Consider the following 24,590-nt stretch of genomic DNA (forward strand, 5'->3'; position numbering starts at 1 on the left):
CCTCTCGCCCAGCCTTTTGGAAAACCTCCCCTTCTGCCCCTGCCGCACCCAGGGGTGCTCCTGGCCGGGCAGGACATGCAGCAGGCGCTGGGCAGGAGCAGCTCCTCCTCCGCCCTGCTCTTTGGGGGCCTGTTCAAATTACACACAACAGCAGCTGCTGCCTCCAGGTCCCCAGCCCGGTGTTTGGCTGATGCAGGAACAAATAACCCTTGTGCAGCGGTTGTTTGTTAAAGCCCTTTTCCCGTGTAATCGCTGCACAGAGGCCTCTGCTCCGTGTCTGGGGCTCTCAGCACGAGGATCCGGAGTGCTCAGGAGTTCTCAGGAGCGCTCAGGAGCACTCAGGAGTTCTCAGGAGTGCTCAGGAGTGCTCAGGAGTGCTCCCAGCTCCCCGTGCTGGCTGTGGACCCGCACAGGGGCTGGGTGGTCTGAGCTCAGCCCTGGCAGGGAAGCTGCTCCCCAGGGGCTCCTCTCGGCAGGGGCTGACAGACAGCTCCTGTGTTTTTCCTTCCAGCTTTTCTTCCTTTCCTCTGTTGTGCGGGCAAATCATTCCACTTCCCAGCCTCAATTTCCTCATCCATAAAACTGAGACTAAAAATGTACTTGTTAAGGGTGTCACAGGGCCTTCTGAGTCCGCCAGGGCTTTGATGTCCTCCTGTTAAAGCACCGTGGAAGTGAAGGCATTTATTGTCATCAGTGCGTGAGCTGGGCGGCTGCTGGGCAGCAGCGAGGGCTGGGACGCTCTGGGGACGCTCCAGGTCTGTGCGCTTCACCCTGCTGCCCGGGAGGGCATTGTCTGGGCACTGGCTTGGCTTTTCTCCTTGCCAGACGACGGGCACACAGTGCCAGCGGGGTCCAGGCAGGGTTAGTTGGTTTGGGGAAGGTTCTGTGCCCGGCTGTGCTGCCCCTCAGCTCTGTGGGGTGCTGGGTGCTGGTGCTGATCCTCGCCCAGACTTGCGAAATAGGAACTTTCTCCGCCACAATAGTGGGAGGCTTTAAGGTCATCCTGAGCTCGCTTTAATTGTTTCCTTCCTGCACACCTCTCACCTTATTAAAGTGTTTAATTGCTTTCTTATTTAAGTGCATCAAGATTTCCTGATAGGCTGGTCCGTTTGGCTCACTTGTTCTCTTTAGGGAAGCTGGGGGAATGGAAAAGAGAAATTATCTTGAAGCTCCAGTTTACTGAGGAGAGATACGACATTGTTAAATCCTCTCCATTGGTGTTTGGGTATCATGAAGCTCAGGGGCTGTTTTGATGTTGGGCTGGGGTTCAGCTCTGTCGATTCAGGATCTGTTCTCGTGCTGCTTGGAGAACGAGGCCCCAGCTCCACTGCCCAGTCCCTGTTGCTGCTGGGATGGTTGGTGAGCGCTGTCTAAAGAGTCTGAGGCTGTGACCGAGGAGCAGAACTCAGGAGAAGCCATTTCAGGGCCGCAGACCCTAAAGGGGGGCAGGGATTGCTCCCAGCCCTGCGTGGCTCTCGTGTGTCACAGCCCGGGTGTGGTGTGTGCGCTGGCACCCGTGAGCCCACGAGCAGCAGCTCAGGGTGCTCAGGAGCCCCCCCTGCACACAGGCTGCCTTTCTCCTGCTCCCACTGGTGCTCCAATGTCAAAGGCAAAACCCCCATCCTCAGATCGATATCAAAGCCGTTAAAGCACATCTTCAATTTCTGCGGGTGCTGCTGCCGCGCTCAGCGCTGCGCTGGGTTTAGAGCGAGTTCACGTCTCCGAGCAGAGGGAAATGCTTCCCTGTCCTGGCCCCTCCTGCAGGCTGGCCAGGAATGAGGTGGTTGATCCTGCAGCAGGGAAAAGAGGGCTCCAGAGGGTTCCAGAATTCCCAGGTGCAGGGGTAGCTGCCAGCCTCCAGCTCACTCGGATGTCGCATGCAGGGGTGCTCGGGGCAGGAGCAGTGCAGAACATGCAGAGCTGCCTCAGTCTCCCACAGCTCCAGGGGACTTGGGCATTTACAAGCACATTCTGAAGCGTGACCCTCCTGCAGGGGGGCATGAAAAGCCCTCTGGAGCCCTCCATCCCCCCTGAGCCCTGTGGAGCCCATCACACTTCCAGGAGTGAGCTGGTGGGGCAGAGCCTGGGGCTGGGCAGAGCCCGGGGCTGGGCAGCCCCTGAGCCCTTTAGCACCGCTCTGCCTCCGCTCCTCACTCAGGGTTTGTCGTGTGTGGATGCAGAGCGTGTGTCAGAAGGTGCTTGGGGTGTTCCTGCCTTTAGTGCTGCGGTGCTGGGCAGTTTTTCAGTGCAGGACTGGGAGCTGCGACTGCTCACGTGTAGCTGTAAACCCTCTCCATCTCTCCCCTCTGTGTGGAGGGGCCAGGTGAGGATGCTCTGATGCAACACTCCCCTCGTCTCCTCTGGCTGGGAACAAAGCTGACCCAGCAGCTCATTTGAGTTCCCATCTGCTGCTTCTTCCAGGCTGGAGGAGAATGGTATCTTAGTTGTCTGAGGAGAGACTGCTTTTTAATCATGTCTGCACTGCCTGGGGTTTGGGCCTCGGTGCCAGCCAGCAGGAAAAATCAATAATGTTTAAACTGTTCGATGAAGAGCCCTGGCTGCTGGTTCCTCCTCCTCTGACGTCTCCTGGGGGAGAGCTGTCTGTGCCACGTGTGCCCTGGGTGCTGCTGCGGGGCTCTGGGCAGCTCCTCCCTTTCCTGGGTGCCCTTTGTGCCCCAGCTTCCTCTGACAGGGTTTGGAGGGGTTCGGGTGCGAGCTGAGCTTCCCTCTGGGCTGGTGGGAGGCACTGGAGCGGAGGTGCAGGGCACCCACCCGCTGCTGGCGCTGGCACACGCCAGCCGTGTCCCCCCTGCTGCCCTGTGGGGTCTGTGGCTCTCCCGTGCCCCTGCCCTGACAGATGGGACAGCTGGACTCGCTGCCATGAGAGGATGGGGAGCGGGACGGGAGGAAGCAAAACGGGAATCCATCTTCTGGCGCTGTTAAATCATGGTCCTGGCGCTCGGACAGCAGAGAAGGATCCTTTGGGCAGCGTGACAGAAAACCTTGTGGGCGCTGTCAAACGTGCCCTCAGCTCCTGTGAGCACATGGTGGCCAGACAAATCTCCCCTCCCCGGAGCCGCGGCAGGTGCGGGAGCAAAGGGGATTTGCGGAATTCCTACTGGGAATGGGAATGTGCCGGGGCAGAAGGGCCCTGGGCAGCTGCTGGGGTGCCGGGCTCTTGTTGCAGGGATGGCTTTGGCCATCCCAGCTGTCCCAGCGCCTGGGAGCCAGCACAGGCTCCCCAATCCCCTCGGCAGGACCCGGCCGAGCCGCCCCGGCAGGGACGGACGTGGCAGGGGTGGTGGCCCTCCCTCCCTCCCATGGCACGGGGGGTTCCCAGGCTGCAAGGGGAGAGTGACAGGTGGCACGGAGCCCTCCCAGCTCCTGATAACCCTCGCTTGCCGATTTGCCTTCGTTGCTGAATGCTGATGAGGTGCAAATCCTGGGCTGACCTCAAATTCCATCTGCATTTCCTCAGCTTTGCCGTTTCAAGCAGTGGTTTAGCTCTCAATCCCCCCGGCAGGCTGGGAGGGGGGGCTGAATAATGCTTTGCACTGTTTTACAGCTCTTTGCACCTGAAGGGTTTGGAGCCCTTTGCGGAGGTTGAGGAAGGTGGCAGGTGGGATCAGGGAGTGTGTAACAGACACAAACCCACGCCTGTGAAGGGAATCCAGAGCCATGCAGGTGCTGAAGTCAGGGTGAAGGCTCTGCAGCCATGACCTTTGCACAGTTACAAGCTGCTGCTCCGCTGGCACTGGGTTTTAGGGAAGCATATTGCCCACTGGTTCCCCTGTCAGTGGTTACCAGGAACTGCTGCTCCAGGTCCTGGAGCCCTCCTGCCTCCTGGAGCAGAGCACTGGGGCTGAGACTCCTCAGTACAGAACAACCTGTCATGTTGTGTTTCCCGAGGCTTCATTTCACTTTTTAAATGATTTAATTGATGAGCCCTTTCTTTTTATACATCCACATTCAGCTGGTTTCCACAGTAACAACCAAACCTGGAAGCCAGAGCTTGGAGTCCTTTCTGAGTAAATAATGCCAAACCAAATCCTCGAATATTTAATTAAATTCACTGTCATGCCCCTTTTATCTTTGTTCTGCGGATCTCCCATAAACAGATTTCATGGGAGCATGGAGCTTAAAGGAGAGAGCAGAGGACAGCCTTGAGGGGAGCTGCCCTGGGCCAGGCTCAGCCCCCTCGGTGGCCTGGGCGCTGTGACAGCAGCGTGGGGACAGCGCAGCTCCTCGTGCCCTGTGGATGTGTCTGCGCCTGCTCCCTGCCGGGATGCTCCTGACTCACGGTCAGTTTGTGACCATCCGTAACCCCAGGTTCCTCCAGGTTTTTCTGGCAGCACCCTAAAAAGTTCCTGGGCTCCCCTGGATCACGTTTCCAGTTCCAGGACCATTGTCCATCCTGATGTGCTGCCACGGCTGCAAATCTCTTCATGCTCTCTGTTCCCTCCTTTTGGTCCTGAACGCAAGCACCGAGGAGCGCTGGAGATGTTGGGCAGCACAGCCACAGCCACCAAGGGATTATTTCTTGAGAGGAATGAGGGGCTTGATTCAGTCCTGTCAGCAAGGTCTGGAGTGTGGGACTCACCAGGGGCAGGGGTTCAGGCTGTTTTTATTTCCTCCCAAACGCTGCTGGCAGAGCCGGAGCTCTGATGGCCGTGCCACCGGGCAATCAATTATCCCTCTGCCAGGGAGCGTGACACGGACACCCCGTGCTGTTGGTTTGCTTACAATGGCTCTTTGGTGCTTTTCCATGGTATCACAACACTTATTAATCAGATGGTGAGTGGGCTTAATTAGCCCAAGTATAGGTTTTATTTTTGATTTCTATGACTACTTAATCTAATGGCAACACATTATCTGCTCTGAGGTCTGCAGTTTTCCATTTGTAATTATTGCTGCTCTTAATTGATGGTGCATCAGGGGTTGTGGCTGCAATATGGGAGTTGGAACCAGTCGATTTTCTTGAGCACAGATCCCAGAATGTTCCTGCAAAGGTCCCCGTGCCTTGGTGTGCTTCAGCCCAGGTTTGAGTTGCTGGCTACCTGGCTTTAGTCAGAGGAAATTCCTTGGAAGGTGAAATCCTTGGTGTCTGTCACACCAGAGCTGTGTGTTGTGAAGTTTGTGCCATTTCGTGGTGGAGTTGGGGGAATTAAAATGCCTGGATACAGTAGCTGGAAGCTGTTCAGGTAATGGAAGCAAAACAGCTTATAAATTTCCAAAACGAGGCCTGGCATTTATGACTAAAACCTCGCATTTCAGGACATGCAGATGGTGAGGCAGGAACAGCTTGGAGGGATGGGCTAATACAGAATTATTAATTGCAGTGGCTCTGGCATCTTTTCCCCGAGAAGGTGCCTGTTTGAGAGGTGGTGCTTTGGTTTGGACAGGGAAGGGTTGGGTGGCCCAGGCGCCCTCACTCCGTGCTGGGGAGCCACAGTGGCTATTCCATGTGATTCCGTGGCTGGAGCTTGCTGGGCTCTGGAGGGAGGGACCAGACCCCGCTGTCCTCTGGGGCAGTTCCCACTGAGCAGCCGATGTGCCATGGGGAGGGATGGGAATACAGATATTTGCAGGTGTGTTTTGCAAGTCCCAACATCTTCCTGAGGCTTTTGGGTGTTGCCTTTTCCAGCTTCTGCCAGCAGAGGGAAAGCACAGAAATGTGCCCGTTTTGTTTTCTCCCGGCTCAGCTGGGAGCAGCAGACACGCGGAGCCCTGGTGTTGTCCCTTGTTCTGCGCCGCTCCGTCCTGTGCCCGAGAGCCTCCCTGAGTGCATAGGGAGGCTGCTTTACACAGTATTTTCAGAGATTCCCTTGTTCCCGGCCTGCTGCGATGCCAGGGAGAAGCCTCAGCCTCTTCCCCAGCCTCTCTCTCGCAGGGTGACCGATCAGATAATGTTCTCTAAGCAAATGTACAAATAACACGAATTGGGGTTGGCACCGAGCAGTGAGGTGTAAAAAAAGCAATTTGAGGTGTTCTAAGAAAATGCCAGAGCCTCCGTGTTGTGATTGCCTGTCGGAAAGCCGTGCCCAGGGTGCGGAGCTGCGGGGACACCAGGGAGAGCAGCAGGTGAGCTGCTGGGGAGCAGGGCAGCAGCCTGGGGACAGCGTCCAGATTCCCTCTGATACCCAGCCCATCGTTTAATCGCCTTTGGCTGTGGCCATTTGCTGCACACTGCTGAGGGCAGGGAGAGCCTTTGGTGCAGCCCCAGTGCCATGGGAAAGCTGCTCCGGACAGGGATCAGGGGATGCCCGGGCCAGGGCGAGAGCTGGGGTTCTGCCTCCGCACAGGGTGAGCGGGAAGTTCAGCATCATCCTGGTTTTCAGTCACAAATGTGACAGGAAATGGATTCCTGTGCACGTGGCAGTGGAATGGGGGCACAGCCGTGAGGCTGGGACGTGTCCCTCACCTGTGCCCACTCTGGCCAGGTCCCCTTCACCCTCTGCTCCTGCGGGTGCTGCTGCCGTGGCTCTGCGTGAGCCTGTCTGCAGGGAGGCAGACGATATCCGAGATGGCAGCCTTGCATTTCTGCTCCATTTCCCTCCAGCCTCTCCTCCTGTAACATTCATTAGCTGCAGAGAGGCCGGGCTGAGGCGCTGGGCAGAGGCTGTGTGCAACCTCCGAGCCACCCCCGTGCTGCAGCCCCTGCTCTGCACCCCGCCGGCTCCTCGGGACGAGGGAGCGCTCACCTCCCACCCCCGGAGCACCGGCGTGCCTCGTTAGTGCGGCAGAGCCAACATCTGCCTCTTTACAGGGTCTGTTGACAGTGGGGAAGCTTCCGAGGGAAGCTGTGTGCTGTGGGAAATGAGAGCAGGGTTATCAGAGACCGGGAATTCCGCCTGGTTTGGGAACCGCACATCCCTCAAGTGTAATAGATCGGCTGCTGGCAGCCTCGGAGGTGTCACGGCCATCGGTGCAAGTGGAAGTGCTGTGTGGGGGCACTGCCTGCTCCTCAGGCTCGTCACAGATCCAGGAGCGGGACACAGCTCTGGGGATGACAAGAGGAGAACCTGATGGTAACAGCCCTGCTCTCGCTGACTGATTTGACTGGCTGGAGCAGCTGCTGCCCTGGCTGGGAGGCTCTGGCGTTTGGATGTGCTGCAGGTTGTCCTCAGTGTGAAACCAGAGGTTCTGGTGGGGATTCAGGTGAGCAGCTGGAACGCTGCTGCTCTTCCATCCCTTCCTGGACCCTCCTGGTGTTCGCCTTGCTTGTCCCTTCTGCTGGGTGAGCACGGTGCCAGGACAGCAGCTGAAGCGCTCTCGCAGATAAGGATGTGAAGGAGTTATCTGGAAGGCTGCAGATCCTGTTGTGAGGAGGAAGGTCACTCGAGGGAGGGAGGTGGAGGAGATGGAGATTAGGTGATTCGGAGATGGCTTGAGGGATTTAGAGGAGAGGCAGAGCTCCTGTGGAGCACGAATGGGCAGCAGCACCTCTGATGGATTACAGGGAACTGTGTTCAGGGGCGCTCCGTGCTGCTGCAGGGACCGGCAGGGGAGAGGCAGGGAAATCCTGCCTGGAGAGGAGGCTGCGGAGCTCCAGCGACACGCCTTCCTCTCTCCATCCACCTCCTCGAGCACACTCCGGGCAGGCAGGACCAGGGCAGGGTGTCGGGGGTGCCTCGGTGGCTCCCGGGGGCAGAAAAGTGACCAGGGCAGGGAACAAAAGGCCTTTTGTGAGTCTAAACCTCGTGGTGGGGCTCTTCCCGCAGCAAGGTCCGTGCAGGGCAATCCCTGCCTGGCCTGCAGAGCTCCCTGCCCCGTGTCCATCTCCAAGCACCCCGTGGGAGCTCATCCCAGCTCCGTGGAGAGCAGGCGGCTCCTGACCGCCTCTTGCTTGTCTACATTGGGATTTGCCCTCTCTATCTTATTGCAAACCCTGCTCTCTGAGCAAAAGCCGGGTTTACAGCCTCGTCCCTTTGGGTAATACCCGCCTTACATCGTACCGGGGCTTTTCCCTTGGTTGTCGCAGAAAATCCGCGGCCGCTGATGCCGCAGCCGCCGTCAGGGCTGTGCCCTGGGCAGGCAGATCGTATCAGTGCAGCTGGCCCCGAGCAGGCACATCCCTCCATCACAGCCTCAGCTACAGCAGCCTTGATCCCCTATTGTCACGGACAAAGCACAGGGATTTGTGTCCCAGGCTTAAGCTTTCGCAAATCTCAGAGTATATTCCCCAGACGATCTCCTGGCTGTTTCCTGAGTGGCTTTTTCTCCCCGTCGCCTTTGTTTCCGATCGCTGTGGCAATTTGCAAGGGGTGTTTGGTAAATATCGCCGTTATTTAGAGGAAACTGGCAGCCCAGTTTCCCTGGTGGGGCCAGCGGTGCCCCGGGATGCCGTGCCCGTCCCCGGGCTGGCCGGGGAGCCCGGGGCCCCTGGAGCCCTGCTCCTCCGACGTGCGGGAGGTGCCTGCATCCCGGAGAGCGTGTTAACATTTAAATCAGCGCCGTGGCCTGCGAGCAGCAGCGAGTTAAAAGGACCTCTCCTGAAAAGAGCACAGCGGGGACCTGGCTGAAGAGTTCTCTCAGCCCTTCAAGCACGCACGGCTGCGCGGATTTCATCAGCGCCAGCGTCACGCTGGTCCATCAGGGCCTGATTGAGCCGCTCTGGGCGGGGAGGGGAGCGCAGGGGAGCGCGGGGGAACGCAGGGGAGGCAGGGGAGGCAGGGGAGCGCAGGGGAGCGCAGAGGAGCGCGGGGGAGCGCAGGGGAGCGCAGGGAACTCGCAGGGGAGCGCAGGGGAGCGCAGGGGAGGCAGGGAACGCAGGGGAGCGCAGGGGAGCACAGGGGAGCGCAGAGGAGCGCAGGGAACGCAGGGGAGCGCAGGGGAGCGCAGGGGAGCGCACGGAACGCAGGGGAGCGCAGAGGAGCGCAGGGAACTCGCAGGGGAGCGCAGGGAACTCAGGGGAGCGCAGGGAACACAGGAGCTGCCCCGTCCCCGGGGTGGGTGCGAGTGCGGGTCTGAGACCTGCCGGCCCCTTCCCTTTCCCCCTGCTCGGGGTCCGTGGGGAGCGGCTCCAGCAGGGTTTGTGCTGCTCTCGCGGCCGCTTCTGTCACGAAACTCGAGGTCAAATTAATAAATGTGTAATTATCTGCCCCGTGCTCGAGGCTCCATCTTGGCCTCTCTATAGTTCAAGCTGCTCTTCAGTATGAAATCTGAGGTTTGGAACACTCCTCAGAATCATTTCAGCGTGTGTGTGAGGGAGCCTGGATGCTCCTGGTATCTGTGAGAACATGGAGCCCCCCCCAGAGTCCTGCTCGGCTCCTGTCCTTGTTTTCTCTGGCAATAACTTCAGCAACTTCATTACTGTGCTGGAGAAGTTTTCCTTTTTATCTGCTTGGATGTTCTTCCTGTCTGATTTTATTGAAAGCCCCAGCTCTTGTGTGTTATGAGACAGCACAGAAGTCCCACTCTGCCCCTTATGGATCATCCATTGCCTTTTTATTGCCTCCTCTTAGCAGTTGCCATTCCAAAGCTAGAGTCTCATTTTTTGAGATCTGTCAGGCTCCTGGACACCTCTGAGATAAGGACACTTCCTCCAGAGCAGCCCTGGCTCCCTGGGCTCTGCTCCGAGGCCCCGAGGGCCGTGGGGTGCAGGACCCACCCCAGCAGCAGTGCCAGCAGCTGGAGGAGCCTCCCTGCCCTTCACGGCGGAGCAGGAGCTTTCAGCAAGATGTCTGTAACGCTGGCAGCCCCGTTAGCTGAGCTGACAGGATTAATTTAAAATCCCATATGGTGCAAGGGTTGGCTTTTCCCTCCCAGGCTGCTCCCTGTGAGGAGGGAGCTGCCTTTGGTGCCGTGCCGCCGCCTGTCCCATCCCCGCTGACCCCCGGGCAGCCGCGGGCAGCAGTTGTCCTGCCCAGGTGCTGGTGCCACTCTCGCCTCTCTCAGGGCAATAAAGCTCATCAAAGGCTGTAACTGGATGCTGGGAGCCATATGGACTCTCAAGGTCCTCTGTGGAGCACTGGGAGTGATTTAGGGAGTTTGGGGGAAGGGGGAAGCGCTCACTTTTGACCTTAGATCTGACACAGCAGCTGAAAAAATAAATAATCCAGTTGCTGGGTAAAACATGAGGGGGAACGGTCCCGTGTGAGCGGGGCAGGGTGTCCTGGTCCAGGGCACTGGGGGCTGCAGGGTCTGGGGTAGGAAAATCAGAGTAGCAGCACAGGAGCAGCTTTGGCTACCGCAGGGCAGCCAAAACACAGGCGCTACTCGTGAGTTCGGCTCGATTTAATACAACTTCAGACAGGTGAATTATTCTTTCTGCACTTGTTACTTCTGCAGCTCCCAGCGCTGAGGTTTTGTTGGTTAATGTTTATAAAGCCTTTTGAAATGTGGCTGCCGGCGTGTGGGTCCAACAAAGAGAAGCAATTGTGAACAATGAAAGAATATTTTCCAAAATACAGTGTAGTAAAAGCAGCTGAGATAAGGTCTGCTCTCATTAATTTAAAAAATGATATTTTCCCTTCTTCTTTCAATAAAAACTGTCTGCATGATAAACTGACATCTTTAACAATTGTTTAAGCTGCACAGGTTTAAATATATACTTCCTGCATAGGCTGCTGATGAGTCACTAGTCAAAATTATTTATCAGAAGCGATGGCTCTGTGCTAGACAGCGTTAGACAGAGCTCTTTGTTCTCTGGACAGAGCTACGTGGTTACCGAGAGCTGTTACTGGGGCGCTACAGCTCTGCCATGATTAAATGATTCTGAGTCAACTTGAACATCTTTGGGAAGCTGGAGCAGATTTGGAAAAGGGCAGGTAGGGTGCTGAGGATGCAGTGTTTTCCATAGTGTGAGGGTAGAGGCAAGGCTGGAGCCATTCCCAGGGAATGCTGCTAGAAATGCGTTTGGGCATCTCGGCTGCTCTGAGCTCTGCTGTCAATTTTTGAACACTTACGCTCCCATTTCTTTTGATTGCAAACACACAAACACGCTCCAGACAGAGCGAGAGAAAACTCTCCATGCAGAGAAAAGAGCAGGCAGGCTACACCGAGGGCCGAGGGTGAGAAAAGGGATTTAATGAATGTATATGGACACACACAACAAGCTTTCATTAGTGTGTCATGGGATGGGATGTAGCAAGTCCAAGCATTTTAAGGAAGGTGGTTTGCCAGGTACCCCCCAAAAGCCAGCTCTGAGGGATTGCTGTGTTGATGTAGAGGCTGTTGGATTTGTGATTTGGCTTCACCAGGGCTGATATTTGTAATTACTCTGAGTCTGGAGGGTGTTGGCCTCACAACTGCAACCGGCTCTGCCTGCCTGCACAGGGAAGGGCACCCGGGGAAATGGGGATGGGAGGACAAAGAGGATGCTCTGTCACTGGAAATCACTGCTGAAGGTGCTGGGCTGAGCCCAAAGGGCAGCCCTGGTGCTCTGGGGATGCCAAGGCTGGCACAGCAGGTCTGGGGGTGCTGAGCTGCCCTGCTGGCCCCTGGCCAGGTCCTTCCCTTCGATGCTCCCCGATGCCAGCGAGCTCCGTAACAACCCCGTGCCCTTGGCTGCTGGAGGACGGGGGCTCTTTCTTCTGCTGCTGGCAGGGCCGGTCTCCCTAAAACACCTTTATTTCCTTTTAATCAAATTGTCACCAGGAGACGCGTCTGCTCCCACTCGCCTCGCTGCTTTCATCGGGGCGATGTCGGGGCCGTCCCCCGGAGCCGCGGGTGCGGAGCTCCGCAGGCAGGGCAGGGGGTAGCAAAGCAGGGCCCGGAGAGGTGGGATGCCGGCGTTTGCATTCGCGGTTGCCCGCTGAAATACAGACAGCAGCCACGTGAAAATCAGCGTGAAGGGTGAGCGTGAGAAGCAGGGGCAGGCTGGGGAGGGGGAGCCGGGGCAGGTGGGGAGGGGAGCAGCGAGGTGTGAAAGAGGAGGAAAGCGAACACGCAGAATATTTTAACTAACGGAAAAGTTTCTTGTACGGCAGACAGATGATGAAAGGGAGACAGTGAGAAATTATTAGGACAGAAGATAAGGAAACAGCAGAGATAGGAAATAATTATTTTGTATCTGTCTTTATAAATGAAAATGAAGGGCATTAACTTAAATAGGATTTAGATTTTCAGGGACAGAAGGGGATGAATTAGGAAGTGTTCAGATAGCGGCAGAAATGATTATTAAAGGCTGGGGGCTCTTGAAACAGACGCCGTGGCTGGGTCCGTGCAGGGGCAGCCGGGGTGTCCCGGGCTTGGGGGACACCTCGGGGTGCCCAAATCCCGGGGGTGACCGAGGGGTGCTCGGTCCTGCTGGGGCTGACCGGCCCCGCACCCCCCCCAAGCTGAACTGAGCCTGCATGGGGCTGTCTTCTCTCTCAAAACCCTCCTGGCTTGTGGCACACGGCTCCCCAGTAAAGATGCTTCTGTTTAGGATAATGATAATTAAGAACACTTTCTAATATTGCTGCAGGGGGTAAAAATAAAAATCCACCCCTGTAGGAGCTTCCTTAAGGCGTGCTTTCACCCCCTTCACACACAAGTAGAATGAAATTCAGCAAGTCAGGCGTTTTTATTACATTCTGAAGCCAAACAGCCCTCGGCCCTGTTACATTTTCATGCACTTAAAGAGCACTTGCGAAATTCTTTTCATTTGCACTTAGTTTAATTTCAGATGATGTTTTCATCGCTGCATCCCCACTTTGCAGGCACAGCCTCCTACCTGTGGTTATCCAGGAGAATAGAACCTCATCTGCATAACCAGAAATGTTTGTTTCCCTGGTGTGGTGTACAAATGGGCAGGTCTGAGGGAGCTGCAGACGGCAGATGTGGAGATTTGGGGGAGTGATTAATTTGAGATTATATGTCAAGATTTCCAAACAGAGCGGTGACATCGAGTCTCATGTCAGAAATTGAGCTGTTTGAGCACAGCCTGACCTCCGGGGCTGCATGTTAATGACATTCCAGAAATACTCTTGGAAGTGCTGCGGTTTGGGCACGGAACCTCACCAGCCACTTGGGAAAATCCCTTCTTCACCTCTGGCAACCTGATACGAACTTTTAACTTTTGCCCTGATAAACAACATCTAACAGGCTTTAAATAAACCAAATAACAGTAATTTCTCTTAACCTCAGACTCTTAATAACACTTCTCTCTTGTGTCGCTCTGATACGCTGAACTTTGCTGGTAATGGATTTGGCTTTGGTGCTGACGAGCTGACTCCTCTCAGCTCATCCCTGCGGTTTTTATAGGGTCCCGCTGGTGGATCTGCCCCCCTGGGGGAGCTGGAGGATGGATTTGGGGGTGGCAGTGGCAGCATGACATAGCCCACCTCCCTCTGCTCCAGCCGGAGGGGTGCGGGGATGCTCCCACTGCAGTCCCTGTGCCGGCTGTACCCAGCTGGGAGCGAGGGGAGATCTCCACGTCACCCTCCTGCTGAATCCTGCACGGAGGAGCTGCAGCAGCTCCGTGTCTGCTGCCTGGGAGAGGAGCAGGATCAGCCTTGTGAGTGGGCGAGTCACTTATTTATAACTCTCCCACTGAGAGCGAGTTTGTTTAATTTCTGGAGCAGCACAGCGCCAGCGAGTGTGGCTGTATAAATTTGCTAACAATAGTGTCTGAGCCTATATATAAACCCGGAGACACTGCAGTCCGCAGTGCATTCCAATTAACGGGAAGATGCATGATCTATGGCGTGCCAGGGGTGAGCTGGGACCTCACCTTGATGCTGCTCTTATCAGCCCCAAACTCCCAGGAGCAGCGGCTGCCTGTGTCCTGTGTGGAGCTTACAGAGCGTTTGGCAGCGCCTGCTTTGTCCTCTGCTCCTGGGGTTCTGTGCTCCCGACGTGCTCAGACCCACACACTGCTGGTCCCTGGGGCTTTGGCCTTGTGTCCGGTGTTCTCCTGCACCTTGTGACGAACTGCAGACACTGTGGGGTGTCAGAGCTGGCTCCGGCACACCCTGGCGGGGCTGGTGGTCCCCAGAGGAGAGGAGGGATGCAGGGAGCTGCAGATGACATTGCAGGGAGAAGGGCAGCACATCAGCCAGCAAACCGCTCCGGGCTCTGGAACAGACGTCACTGGAAACAGGGGTTTTACGAGATGTCCGTTACACTGTTAATTGTTAATTGATAGAATCTGACACAGAGTAAAGGCCCGAATCTGCACGAGCGAAGCTGAGCCTGTCCTGTAGATTACCCACGCGCAGCTCGAGTTTCTGCCTCGGCTATTCTGTCAGCAAGAATAGGGCCATTCACCTGGTAAAGTGGAAAACCATGATTGAAATGAGATTTACAGCACAGTTGTGGGAAATAATCAAAATGAGACGCCGCCTTTTCAAGCCACCCACGGCCAGCAGAGAGGCAGCCAAGGGGCTGCTGTGTCCGGAGCGGTGGCTGCCGTGCGCAGGGCACCTGGGGACACCAGAGCTGCTGCTCGCGGGCTGGGGGAGGGCTGGCAGCCAGGGCAAGGCAGGAATTGGCTGGTGGGGGCTCCCCGGGGCACTTCCTTGTGGGTTCACATCCACCAAGCTGCATCTGTAACGTTCCTGTGATTGCAGTGCCTTATAAAAACGGACTCATAAATCAACACTGGAGCAAAGGGGGGTTCCCCCTGGGGCAGGGCCGTGTGTCTGCTTGCTCTTTGCAGGGAGCTGTTTCGAAAGCCAGTCTGAGCTCCGGTGAAGGTATTTGAAGGTTCAGAGGGGCAGAGTGGCCCGTTAGGTGGTGTAAGGACGATCTATGCCCTGAGTGAGCTCACCGGGCACAGGCTCAGCCCCTGCTCGGAGCAGCTGTTTGACATGCAGCAGCCAGAGCACATTCTGCACCGTCTTAATGGAGCCAAGTAAATCCCATCAGCTCCAGAGGCTGCAGGCTGGACCTGGGGAGGGGCTGCTCCAGCCTCTTGAGAAACCCAGTTACGATATCACCGCTTCATGTCATGCAAGAGAAAAGGTGCAATTTTAAATCCCATCCTTCAGGTGCAGCGAGCAGCCTTTGGTTGTCAAAACTGCATTTCTTTAAGGCAGTGGCCCAGAATAAACTGGTAATGAAGAGTCATTTGACAGCAGGCAAGCTGGAAACATGTCTATGAAAATAATACAAGAGTTTCTAGTTTATTGTGCATTTAGGTGACTTATTTTTTCCCTGTGCAGCTCTTCGCCACCACAGGCAGTTCAGCAGAGCTGTGCCTTGGGGAAGGAGGTGCCTGGGCAAGCTGCAGGTGTGTGTGGAAGGAACTGAGCTCTGCAGGGCTTGTCCAGCTCCTCTCGGGCATCACCAAACCTCAGTCAATTCTGCCTCAGGGGCAGAGTTTGGGAACGGGGCTCTGGGCACCCAGCTGTGCTGCGCTCCAGCTGCTGCCACAGCCACTCCTGCTCCCTTGGCCACGGCATCTTCCGTGCCCAGCCGGTGTCCACAGCCAGAAACCCCATCTCCTACACAGGACAGAGAACAAATTCCTGGATTTTCACACCATCCCTTGCAGTCTGGAAGCCGTGGCTGACAGGACCTATTATTTTTCCAGTTATCCAAACTGTCTGCATCGTAACAGCTTCCTACTTCAGAAGAGACAGTCTGAAAAGTTTAATATCATTTCAAATCAGAGTGCCAATAAAACTTGACATTATTAATATGATGTCAAGGGGTTTTCCAACTGCTTAGGGAAAAACAACGTGTCCCATTAAACAAAGCTCCCTGCATTGTGAAATATTAAGTGACTTTTCAACGAGTGCCAGCTGGAGCTATTAGTTTTCCTTTGGTGCTGCTGATGTGGAGAGGAGGTCTGGCTGAGAACCTTTTATGAAGACATTAGCCGAAGCCATGCAGCCGGGAAGGCTTTTGCTTGCCGAGGGCCGGGCTGGCTCGGGGCTGCGTCTGCCAGGATGAATTATTAAAGGCAGTAAATACGTTTGGAGGGATGCGCCTCCTCCCCCCGTTAATGCACTGGGTTACACTGGGGAGTCTGGAGCCTCCACCGGGACTCGGAGCCAAGATTTCCATAAGTGAGCCCACCCCTGATCTTCTCCGTGCTCTGCCCACGGGAGCTGGGGAGCGGGGAGAGCTGCTGGCGCTGCCATAGAAAACCTCGGCTTGGAAGAGACTTTGGAGATCGTTTGGTCCCACCTGCTGATATGGGCAGGGGCACCTTCCGCTATCCCAGCTTGCTCCAAGCCCTGTCCAGCCTGGCCTTGAACATTTCCAGGGATGGGGCAGCCACAGAGCCTCAGCCCCCTCAGTACAGGATAATCCTGGCCGTGCCTTGGCGCTGGATGGGGTTGGTTGTGCTGGGGGTCGCTGCCTCAGCACATTCCTGGCTTGGCTCGGTGTTTGTTTTCCAGGCAGGGCTTCCCAGGGTTTCCTGCTGCTGCTTTCCAGGCTGGCTGGTTTTCCTGGTGGGCGCTCGGGCAGCTCACAGCCGGTGGGAAGCCTGATGTTCCTGCAATCCTTCCTTTGCCTCCCAGTCATTGTGAAAGAAAATCGCTTCATCTCTTTGTCCAGACTAAACATGTTCTGCACAAAAAAGTTGAAACAGATAATTTTTTTTTTAGCAAGCCTTTGGTACCACGCCCGGGACTGAGCAGGGATTTGTGTGCTCCAGGCTTTGTACAGCACATGAAAGCCTCAGCTACACACGATGTTTATATCGGGCATGTGTTGGTGCATGTTCTCAAACACACCCCTGAATGCCGGCCTTGGCTCTGCCTGCACCTCTGCTGTCCCCACCGGTACAATAAGGAGGGCTTTGATGTCTCACAGGGGAAGTGCAGGTGTTTAATTCAACTTTTATGAACTTCTGTGACAATGTAAGAGCCCTGCATATAAAGCTGGATTTAAGGGAAGTCGAGGCAGTGATGTCCCGCTTTTATCTCTGAGAGAGATCCCACATCTGAGCTCAAACCCTCCAACCCCCAGGGCTTCCAGCCAGCCGTGCTTGTGCCTTGAGGCCATAACTATTTTTGACACTTTTAGCCAATGAAATCGAAACCCCCCGTTCCCATTCTGATGCAGCTTTGTTACCTGAGCCGTTCGTGCCGCCAGCTAAAAGGAGCCTGCTGGCAGCTCCCTTCCCGAGGGAGCCACATCCCAGGGGTACCAGGGTGCTGCAGCCGCACCTGGAACCTGGAACCTGCCCCAGGGCAGCCCAGGCACTGCCCCGGGTGCTGTTCCCTCTGCCCGGTCCTGGTGGCTCTTTGCCCCAGCCGGGTGGATGCTCCAGAAGCTGCTTCAGCTCCCCGGTAAGCTCAGCTCCTGGAAGGACAGCAGGCAGTTTTTATGCAGCCTTCAAGGGGGAGGAAGCTTCTTGCTGCCTTTTTCCTGCTGCACAACCTTCCTTCACCTTCCTTCTTTTAATGTCTTAATCAAGTGGCTGATAAAAGAAGTGATCCATGAAAAGGACGGGTATCTTGACAAGGCACAGAGGCTTGTGGCAGCACTTTCCCCACAGATCAGCATCCTCCATGAGACAGAGAGACAAAAAAGGCAAATTTTTGTACCCTTAAGCTTCCACCACTGCAGTTCAAAAGACCAATCTTTACAGAAAATAAATTTAAAGGAGAATTTTTGATGTATATGATGGTCTCTTGTGGTCGACAGGAGTGCTGCTGGCAGTATATGGAGTTATGCAAAGCCAGAGTTGGGATTACTTAAAAGTGTCTGTAGTTCTTTGATTAACCAGTGTGTATTTTATTTTTTATATGGCACAATCACAGCTCTACATTGATAATATCTTGCTATTATTGTTCGATACTCCAAACTCCCCCTTTTCCTGCAGCATGGGGCTGCTTTTTAGGGCTCTATTTAAAGAATTCACTCTCTGCATATTAAATTTGTGTGTTTACAGGACGGATTGCGCTCTCGGGTGTAGTTTTGGTGGGGTGCTGTGCCCGGTGAAGGGTGGCTGGTGGGGGTGGATGCAGGGGAGGGGCTGGGGCTGTGGGGAAGCACTGGCATGGATGCTCTCAGCACCCTCCTCCCCGCCACTCAGGGTGGTTTTGGAGCTGCCACAGCAGGAATCAGGCTGGGGTTTGGTGCTCTGCCGGCTTTACAAGCAAGACTGGAGAGGCTCTGAGGCGCTGCAGCATCTCACGGGCTCGGCCAGGAGGAGATGTGAGGGCTCTGCTCTCCTGCACGGCTCCGTTTGCTTCCTACCCCTCTCATCATCTGCTCCCTGGGTCTGGCTGAGGGCATGGAGACAGCAGAGATGGAGCAGCTCCCTTTGGGATGCAGAATAGAGCAGTGCCAGCCCGGGGCTGCAGCCTGAGCCTGCTGGAAGGGGGAGTTCAGTGGCTGGAGCCAAACTAGAGGAAAGCCTGCAGGGCTGGGACCTGCAGGGCTGGGACCTGCTGGGCTGGGACCTGCAGGGCTGGGACCTGCTGGGCTGGGACCTGCTGGGCTGGGATCTGCTGGGCTGGGATCCGCTGGGCTGGGATCTGCAGGGCTGGGGTCTGCTGGGCTGGGATCTGCTGGGCTGGGACCTGCTGGGCTGGGATCTGCTGGGCTGGGATCTGCTGGGCAGTGCCTAACACTGCTCCCTGCCCAAGCTCCTTCAACCCTGTGCAGGGCTAGAAATGCAGGCTGAAATGTGAGGCAGGCTGCTCTCTCCAGCTTCTACCCAGGGATTTATTTCTATATTTATTTTGCGTTTTCCTTCTGGCCTCTCAGCTGCCCACACCAGCAGTTCCTGTGCAGGGCCTGTGGGCATTCCTGTGTGACCCACGTGCTCTGGGGGGTGTGGAATGGGGAGGAACAAGCTGTGTGTAGGTTTTTCAGCCTGTTTTGAGGGGAGAAGGGAGCGCTCTGCATCACCAGAGGAAAGGGCATCCCCTGTGTCCGTGCTCTCACTTTACACTGGGACCCTGATGGTGTCAGTGGAGGGTGTGACAGCCTTGGCTCCGTGCCCTTGTAGCTGTCCTGGGAAAGGTGAGAGCCTGCCCATGGATGCTCCAAGAAGGAAAAGAAGGGTGTGGGACATGGGACCTGGTTGTGTGAAATTTGTTCGGTGCTGTTGGATCAGAAACGTGGGGGAAAGGGATGCTCAGCTCTTTCATTATTTGCCTCTCTTTATAATGCTTCCACTTTAAATAAAAATGAAGGTAGAGAGTAAATTTCACATCCAAAGATGGGTGTCTGCTCCTGAATAGGATCGATTTAGGGTCAGCGCTTCAGCGGCGCAGGATTTGGGTTTCAAAGGTTCCCAGCCACTCCTGCAGTCAGGTTTTTCTAAAGGGCCCAGCGTGATGACATTTACAGCCAGGATTTTCAAAAACAGCGTAGTACTTCAGATGCTGAAGTCATGAAAAATCCAGTCATTTAATTTGTTAAATGAGAGCGAAGGTCTCTTCAGATAATCTCCCTGTCACTGTGAGAGCGAGGCAGTTGTGTGGGAACAGCAGCCTGTGCCCAAGTGCAGCTCCTTTCGGGAGCAGAACGTGCCAGCCTGGAGTCACTTTGAAGTGTGCAGGAAAGGCAGGGAGTGACCCCAGGAGTGCCAAAGGCCACCCCACAGCAATTAGCTGGGATTTGCATGGCTCATCCCAGGGATCTGGAGATGTTTGGTGTTTGAGGAGCGCCGTACCTGGCTGGTGGAGGAGCCTGGCTGGAGCCCAGGATGGCGTTTCCCAGCGCCTGGCACAGGGACGGGCACTGCGGAGGCTGCTCCGGTGAGCGATGGCTCTCCCAGGGCAGATAAAATTCTTGTGTGACAACTTGCTCCTAAGATTTCAGGCTCTTCTTTTCCTTAAGAGACTCGGGCGGGCTGAGCACTGCCTGGGGATGCACAGCTTGGAATTCATGGCTGCCTCCAGCCACAAACTGCCCGCGATGAGGACAGGGCACTTCATCTGCCTGTCCCGCTCTGCGCTGTGGGCCTGGTGATGCCTGGAGCCATTTGCAGTCCTCAGGGCGCAGGAATTCCTGTCCTGACTCCTTGTTTTGGATCAGATCCCAGCTGGGGAGCGGAGTTCCATTGCTTCAGTCAGCGGGCATTGCTCCCTCTGTAGCTGTAATAACCCCAGAATGGGGAAATAACAGCTCCTCGTTCCCCGGCCCCTTTGCCCAGGATTTGCTCAGAAAGCCAGAGCAGCACCTGCAGACGTGGATCTGGCCACAGCCAGGGGCTGTCACCTCCGTGTGTGCGTGGGGATTTGGGATGGTGCCACCCTGGACACCCACAGCAGCTGGGGAGTGTGTGCAAACCCCAGCCGAGGAGCTGAACCTCTTGCTGACCTTTAACTGCCTGGGAGCTGATTCTCCTCTGTGATAAACACTTCCTACAATTAACAGTCTGTTGGTGGTTAATTAATGAAGCTGAAGCAGCAGAACAGAGCCCTGGCACGGGGCAATTGGCTCCCACAGCCCTCATGCCGAGCTGCCCCCCTAAACCAGAACCAAGGGTGGTGTGAGGTGGGCAGAGCAGAGCCCGGTCCTGCTCAGGCTGAGCCAAGTTTAACAGCACGGGTGGGATGGATCCTGCCTCCTCCCTCCTCTCCTTCCTCATCCCAACCTTCTGCTCTGGCTGGAGAGGGCAGTGGAGTCTGGAGTGCTGCCAGAGCTTTCCGGGGTTTCCTGGGAAGGAGCAGTGCAGGTGATGTGGAACATCCCTTCCCTGATTGTTGGAGGCTGCAGCCTTAGAGGTGACTCCAAGCATGTGAACACCAGCTTCCTCCCCATTTTTTTCTTTTTTTTTTTTTTTTTAAGTCCCATTTTTCTGTCTTGTCAGGTCTATTTAAGCATTTAATGAGGTGAGATAGTACCAATAAATTTAACACAGCACAATAACTCTGATGTGGGCCGCAGCCTAATAAACTCCCATCCTTGGGCCGGGAGGGCGATCCAGATTGCATCTGGAGTGATTGCTTTGCTCAGGTGTTCCCGAGGTTGAACAAGGACTTTGGAGGCACTGCCACAACACCGAGGCTGTTGACTGGCACAGGTTGGAGCAGGTTTGCTGAGGGCAAAGCTGGTGTGGGTTAATCGGCAGCAGGGGCACAGAGGAGAGGGGTCCTGGTCACATTTCCAGCCCCACTTAGCCACGAAGCCCCTGTAGCATCCCGGGCAGAGAGCTCAGGCAGTGCCCGGCTGATGGCTCTGACACATCCGCCTCTGATGAAATACTCGGGGAGTTTTGCACCATGTTGCACAGTGTAGAGAGATTTGTCCTTTGGCTGCTTTGAATGTCTCCTGAATGAGTAACTTGGCAGAATTTTATTTTTTTTTATCCCCCTCACTACTTGCAAATCTGTTTGCAAGCAGCTTGCTTTCTCGGGGGAGGACTTGGAACGATCCGCTGGCTCCTGCATCTCGTTTACTGAAGCATCCCTGGCTTTGGCAATGCCTTCTCTCGTGCTCAGAGCGGGTTTTTTGGGCGGAGAGAACAGGGAAAGCCGGGTTTAAATTTCATGCAGGGGCATCTGCAAGTTCAAGACTTATTCTGGCACTTTGGCACATTCATTTGTGGCTGAGGCAAAGTTATTTTGGAGCACGAACTAATTGTCTCTGGCTTTGCACATGCTTGAGGATTTTAATTGTCTGCAGCCTGATACTGCCCATTCAGCGGGGCCAAGCGAAGCGATGGCTGAATTATCCTCCTTCATGTGGTCCTACACCTCGCAGCAGTAGAGAGCAGGAAATCATAGGGAGTCTGGGGGAAGTGTGTGTGATCCAGAGCCCAGGGCCCTGGCTTTGCAGAGCTTGGCTCGCCCTCCGGAGCGCGGCTTCCTTAAGCTCCCTTGTGCTGCGCTGCCTTCTCCCCGCTCTGTGCTGAGGGACGTTCTGTGAGAGGTTTATTACAGTTTTCAGTTCAGCTCTGCTGCAGTACAGGAGAAATAACGCAATCCTGCCTTGGCTCCATCTGCTCTCGGGGGCTGAGGCGCAGAACAACCTTTAGCTCTGCCTGCGCTCTCGCTGCCAGCGCTGGGGGATGGATGGAGGGAGGGATGGAGGGATGGATGGATGGAGGGATGGATGGAGGGATGGATGGAGGGAGGGATGGATGGAGGGATGGATGGAGGGAAGGAGGGATGGAGGGATGGAGGGATGGATGGATGGAGGGATGGATGGATGGGTGGAGGGATGGAGGGATGGATGGATACTCTGACATCCCTCCCTGCACTGTGCCCGCTGCCCTGAGGCCGTGGCATGGCTGGAGAGGAAAAGCTGTGTTTGGAAATCACCAGGCTCAGCTGGGTGTTGGGAGACAGCGCCGCGCTGGCTCCCTGCAGCACGGAGCCCCCAGCCTCTCCAGCGTGCCGGGTCAGAGCATCCCGCCTGGACTGAAACGTGCTCCTGCTGCACAAAACAACCCTGTGGAACGTGCTCCTGCTGCACAAAACAACCCCGTGCTGCCTGGCAGCTGCAATCCCTGGTGCTGCTTCTACCCTGCCGTCTCATCCATGGCCATGGGAAATTTGGGGTTGTACCCAGATTCGGGAGCAGAGAAAGGAGCAGTGATGGCTGCCCTGGTCACCTGGCTGGGTGGGCGTGGAATTAGGGACAAGGATGCCAAAATTACCTGCAGGCTATTGGTGTTAGCTGTATCCAGAGCATCCAAGTGTGAATCCAACACTGGGTTTATCAGCATTATCTGCTCCAAACAAGTCCAGGGATAACTCACTGCTCAGAGCTGGGAGCCTGGTTCCGGCTCAGTGATGGATTCGGCAGTTCTTTGAACACAGGGTTGAAAGACAAGAGTCCCTTCAGGTAAGAGAAAACTCAGAACACAAAAATGCCTGAACTGCTGGGTTTGGGGGCTGTAGAGGTCATGAACTCTGCTAAATTCTTTCAGCCTCGGGTGCTGGAGCTCCATGAGACAAAGCTGGGGGAGAAGGAAAACATTCCTGGTGCCCCTGTGCCTCCACAGAGAGGCAGCAGCAAATGTTTCCAATTACCCTGTGGAGTTTGCATGTGCTGGGTTGTTGCGCTCAGTGCCGGAGGGGCTGGATTCCCTCACTGCTGTGGGGAGTCTGCGAGCCAACGGCCACAACCGTGGAAAAACACAAAATCCAGCTTGGGCTTTCATCACAAAAATAAACTCTACCATGCAGAGGGAACGTGGGAGATGAGGAGGGCAGGGAAGGGGACACGCCCGGGACTGCAGCCCCTCCGGGGTGAGAGGGAGGGTCCTGGACCCTGCACTGGGCAGCCAGGGATGGGTGCAGAGGGATGTTCCAGGAGTATAAAACATCTTGTGGGATTTTCTGCCTTTGGAAGGGAAACAGGGTGGAATGGTCCTAATGGTTTCTTAAACCCAGCTCTGTGCCACGCTGTCTTCCATGAGAGGATGCAGCAGGGAACGGTGTGGTCGGTTTCCTTCTTGAATCCACCGCCACCGGGCGAGGGACATGATCGGAGAGACCTTGAGGAAAGGCATGGGGAACAGCTTGAAATATCAGGGAAGCTTTAGCACAGAGATGTAAAGCAGCAGGACAAAGTGGCCAGTGCCCATGGAGCTGTGCAGATGGACAAGAACTATTTTATGTGTGAAAAATGAGCTGGCTTTGCCTGGGACGCAGCAGAGGCGGGAGAGTCCCCGAGTGCTCGAGCAGAACAGTCCAACCCTCGGGATGGAGCTTGTCTGGAGCCTCTGCAGCCCACAGCTATAATTAGGCTGAACCCAGACAGCTCCAGCCCTTCCCTTTGGAGTGTCTGAGCGCGGAGCCGTCAGTGGGGAGCACAGATTGGTTCTGGAGAGGCAAAACTCACTGGAGTGCCCGCTGGGTGCAGGGGAGTCGGGCCTGCAGCTCTCACCTGGTGAGCTGGGAGCCCAAGGGGGAGTCAGAGGCTCCAGGAGGTGCCCCCACAGCTGAGCACCCTGGCTGTGGGTGAGTGTTCCTTTAAAGCAGCCCCAGTGATCCTTGGCTGCCTGACAACCCAAATGTGGTGGCAATGCCGTATGTTTCTGGCTTTAACCCTCCACAGAGCGCCCCATTTTCTCTATGTTTTGATTTTAGGTATTTTTGTTGTTGTTAGATCCAGCTTCAGCAGCTCTCCCCTTGGCCGTGGTTGCTGGGGAGTGCTCTGCTCCTCTCCAGCCCTTTGTTGCTGGAGCAAATCAAGAGTGTCTCAGCTCCCTTGCCTTCCCACACGCTGCCAAGTAAATCCCGCAACTTTCTCGGGTGACGACATAAATTTGCAATGGTGTTGTACAAAAGCTCCCTCCGAACCAGAGCTGCCTGGCATCCGTAACAAGCTTATCAAAGGGTTCCTTTGCAGGGAGATCTGAGCCCTCCAGGTTTTGATTCAGAGCAGGTGAAGGCAGAATGTGCTGGAGCCTGATTGAAATGTGCGAGGTCAACAAAATAGAGCCGAGAGTGCACAATAATTGGGGAAGAAGCAGCAGCCTTGCTTTCTGCATGTGTTCCTGTGATCCCTCGGCTGTAATCTCCCATTTCCAAAGGGAAGCCTGTCTTGCATACTTTATCATGGTGCTCATTTGCACAGGAGGGCTCTTTCTGCAGAAAAGGGAGAAAACCCAAGCTAAAACCGTCCCTGGCTTTATTCCCTGCTGTTCTTGTGCAGGGAGACACCCCAAAGGGATGAGGGAGAGGAGCAGTGCGGGATCCAGCTCTCGTTTTATGGCACCTTGCTTCTTTCAGAGTCTGATCCTTTTTTCTGGGATGCTGAGGAAGGGGTTTCTGTGCTCTCTTGGAAGTTGAAAA

This window comes from Hirundo rustica, chromosome 23, assembly GCF_015227805.2.
Source record: "Hirundo rustica isolate bHirRus1 chromosome 23, bHirRus1.pri.v3, whole genome shotgun sequence".
Lineage (NCBI taxonomy): Eukaryota > Metazoa > Chordata > Aves > Passeriformes > Hirundinidae > Hirundo > Hirundo rustica.